Below are 4492 nucleotides of genomic sequence, written 5' to 3'. Positions count from 1 at the left end.
TGTGGAGTCTCGTATAATTTTTTGGGCTCAGCTTTGATGTGTGTAATGCCAGCGTGCAGAACGGCACCTTGCGAGCAGCAGTTTCCTTTAGTCATGAACACGAAACAATAGCTACGTAATTGGCAGTGAGTATATCCTTAGTCGCGGAACTTCATCTTTTTACGCAGTCCTGATTGCGCTGTTCATCTCATGCGTATTGCCCAGAAGATCCCGTATCAGTCATGGAAGCTTTTTGCAGACACATGGCAGGTACGAGATCCGCATATTTGCCTTTTTAATGCGAATAACATTCTTTGCCTACTTCAGCCGTTTTGAGCTTATCTATCTAGCTTTTTACGCAGACGCAGTGGCCCAAGTTTTCTACCTCTTAGGCCACTAGGTATGTGATCCTGTTTGTGGTGCCGTCGGCTTCATTCCATTGTCCTCGGAGCTTCATGATCAAGCTCCCGTCATGGAGCAGGGGTCGTCACGCTATCCAGCCCGACACAATGACCCATGTGGTGTAATAACTTGAGCCGCTAGGTCGTGCTGGTGATGCCGTCTTGCTCATTCCATTACCCTCATTCCAGCTTTGTCATTTGACACTCGTCACTCTGCTGTCAAGCCACCGTGGTCACACGGTTGTCATGCATTAGTTGTCACACCGCCATAGTGATGCCGTCGTAGTCGTTCAGTTATCTTCATCTCAACTTTCGTGATATCACTTTTGTCACGCTGTAGTCCTGACGCCTTCTACTACGGCTCAGTGGTTCTCACTGTCTGATAGCTTCGGCTACTACGTAGGTGTTCGGCGTCTAAATGCTGTCGCGGTCGTTTCATCGTCCTCATTACAGCTTTGTCACCCGCATCTCATGCCGTCGTGACATGGTCGTCGGCATGTCTCGTCCTTATGCTGTTGATGCATCATTGTCATCGCTTCAGCAACACCATCCCGTTGTCGTCATGCCGTCATCGTCACACGCCTTCGTCTTTCCATGGACACCAATTGTTTTTCGACATCGTATTGTAATCTGACTGTCTCCTTTTTACCCTGATTGTGCCGCCCTTGTCATGACGTAATCGCCAGACAGTCGCTAACATTCCTGCGTTGTTACACCGTCGTATTGCAATCGTGGTCGGGCCGTCATTCTCACTCCTCGTCATCGGACTCTCGTGAAGCTGCGCAAATTGTCGCGTCATCCTCCTCATGCATGTTTCATAATACATTTGTTGTCACGCCATTGTCATTCACTCGTCATCCCATTATCCTCATGAAGTTGTCATGTCGTCGTCATCAATGCATTGTCATCATACATTCATCTTCATACATTCGCTCTTGTACCGCCATCGGGATGTCGTCACTGTAACTTCGACATCCGACCATCGTAACGCCGTCGTCATCACGCTGTCGTTTCACCAAATCATCACTTCAGTCATTGTCATTTCCGTGATTACATTGTAACATTACGTTACAATGTCGTCACTTTAACTTGGCCATGCCATCTTCGTCACGCATTCGTCGTTATTCCATTCTTGCCATGCCCTGATCAGGCTGTCGTTTTACCATTGTCATTTCTGAAACGCCATCTCATTGTCGTCATGCCGTCATCGTCATACGACCTTAGTCCCCGTCGTCATATGACCTTAGGGCATATACCAGCCGTGTACGAGCCGCAGCTGCATCGTGAACCGCATGCTCGGCCTCGGGCTCAGAGGAGCGCAGCTGTAGACTGACCAAAGTTACATTCTGGGATTGCTTTTTCTGCTATCGCAGCAAGATTAGCCACACAATGCGTGCCGATTAGGAGTGCGATCACTCCTCGACTTCAGCGCAATGTACACAAACGTGCTGGCTCATAATGTTTCTTTCGATTACCACGTGAGAAATGATTGAAGGTATTACTGAGGTTATATATACATATATAACGAGAAGAAAGGGGGTTAGCCGAGGGGCCCGATTTTTATTAGTCATATAAGAAGCCAACAAAGAGTGACACCATGGAGAACACTTGGGAAATTACTTGTGCTTAATAAATGAAATAAAGAAAGGATATATTGATGGAAATGAAAGTGGATGAAAAACAGCTTGCCGCAGGTGGGGAACGATCTCTGTGGGATCGTTCTCCACCGCAGAAAGTCTTAAATGGGAAAACGCTAGTTGACGTCAATGTAGCCACAGAACGTTATCGCGTAAAACGGTAGGCGCCCCGTGAGCAAGCGACGAAGATTGGCTTCACCAAGTGTAATCAGCTGTCCCTCGAGAATATACATATTAGAGGACTCTGTATATAGTTCGCGAAGCCTAGAAAACGTGTCTTTATTTTGTCCGCCTGCCGTGGTTGCTTATTCGCTTTAGCATTGCTCTGCTGAGTACGAAGGTCGCGGGATCAAATCCCGGCCGTAGGGGCCGCGTCTATACGCGGGTGAAAGGCTAAAATCGCCCGTGCCTTGGGTCCGCCCTAAGGAATTCCATCTTGTCAAAATGAATCTGGCCTCCCTCAGTACGGCGTGCCCCATTTCTTGTCAGTCGTCTTTCTTGTGTTGCACATATACGTGAAGAAACAGTCTCCATAGACCAATCTACAAAAGCATAAAATGTGATCTAGAGATCTTTCCAGCGGCTGGACAGAACAGCTCTATGGACTGTTGCACTCGGATGAAAAGGAACGTGCCGCAGCCTATGTAAGGCTTTTGGGTGAACTCATGTGTAATTCTCACATACCGATAGCATTTTGGTGAAGCCCAGGGAGCAAGCTCCGGTTAGAAAGGCCCCTACATGAACATACAAAAATAATCTATATACATTAAAAAGTAAGCTGTTTCCACATAAATTGTACAATACAGAAATAGTAAAACGCAACGTCCTATATTCGTGGGTATTATTTCAGGGATGCACATAAAGTAATTAAAATGATACAGCCGGACGCCTCGGATGCTTGGGATTTCTCAAAACTAGTCGCCAAACAGGTTATTTGATTGCAAAGCATGTACATCGTATCACTCGCAATATAGCAAGATAGGCATGTTCGGCCGAACGAAAAGTTATATTTCACATGAATTGAAAAGATAAATGGTAATATAGCTAGGTGCCTGAATAGTGCGTCGGGAAGGCCGAGAGCGACGCAGATTACACCTGCAAAGCATTGCATGTTGACGTTACCTCACTTGTAAGTAAACTTCTCGATTTATCCACCAACAAGCGGCCACTTCAGTTACCTGATTTTATCAGCTTACAAGTGCATTAGTGAAAAACGGCCCCTTGCACCCTCACAATTCCCCGGCATGCTCAAAGGTTGCGGCGGCTTGCTACCTGAACTTGATGCCACGACGAAGGAATACCATCACGAGCTTAGTTTACCTTTTCTTTAATGGCAGGCTGTTTTACAGCGTCATTGAGCTGGGTGCGAAGAACCTTTTTTTCGAGGATAGAGTAGGGTTGGGGGTTTATGTGGCTGCATTAACTACATGGAGACGGGACCCTGGTGAAGCGCACGGCAGTGGCACCGCTTATATATGTGCGGTCATTGTAAAGTGACATATCAGCAGATGGGGATGCCTCAGTTCCTTCATTGTACAGGCAAATTCACTCTAGCGGGGTCTGCTATAGGGACGTTCACAGTACGTGTGAAAGACATGAACTCGGCCAGGACATGTGGACAGGCGCGTAAGCAGGATTTTTTGAGGGCGGGTAGGTGGGGTGACAGGTCAAGCTTCTCATTTTCTCTTGTATTTCCCCTGCTTCAGGCATATTAACGCAGCTATTACCTTTAGCAGGCCCTTGATCTGCCTAAAGGCATGTACTATCCTGTACTTCTCTGTGGCAGGCGTTCGAAGAATATGTGCCTTTATGCGTAGGCGACGTGCCAGGCATAAAAAGGAGCAGGGCACCGGCCGAAACAATTTCGGAGGGGGGAGGGGTGCTGAAGCGTGGTCAGCCCTCCCGTCCCTGGCTGCGCCACTACATGCGGAATCCTTCGTTGTACAGATTATTTTCGTTGTAGAGGCGTTCGCCTGTAAATGCAATACACCGCCAAACATTCCTCTACAGTAAACAATTCAGTAAAACGACCGTATCATATAGACGATGTTCTAAAGAAGCAATTGTAGTCACATCAACACCCTAGCAATCCATTTGTAGCTCTCTTGGAGGTGGCTAGAATGAAACACTTGTGAATAAAGGTCCTATGCAGCAGTACTTACATGGTTGAAAAATTTCTCGCAGTCAGAACATTTCACGAGACTTAGGAATCAACGCGTTCGCACATACGGCCGGCAGCATGTGTGGCACTTTGCCGGAGTCGTTATCTTCGCACAATGCTGTAAACGCCAATTCGTAAATGTCGAGTATCGCGAAAGTGAAGCTATCTGAATATAATCACTTCGAAATACTGCCTCGATATCTAGAGCCTATTTAAGCCCATATATTGCCTAAAATGAGGCTGAATTTGCCCGTTTTATGAGCCCAAAGCTATTTTCTTATTGCCTTGAGATCTTACCTTTAGTAAAAGCATTT

This window comes from Dermacentor andersoni, chromosome 3 (genome assembly GCF_023375885.2).
Source record: "Dermacentor andersoni chromosome 3, qqDerAnde1_hic_scaffold, whole genome shotgun sequence".
Classification (NCBI taxonomy): Eukaryota; Metazoa; Arthropoda; class Arachnida; order Ixodida; family Ixodidae; genus Dermacentor; species Dermacentor andersoni.
This window is presented reverse-complemented; position numbering follows the sequence as displayed.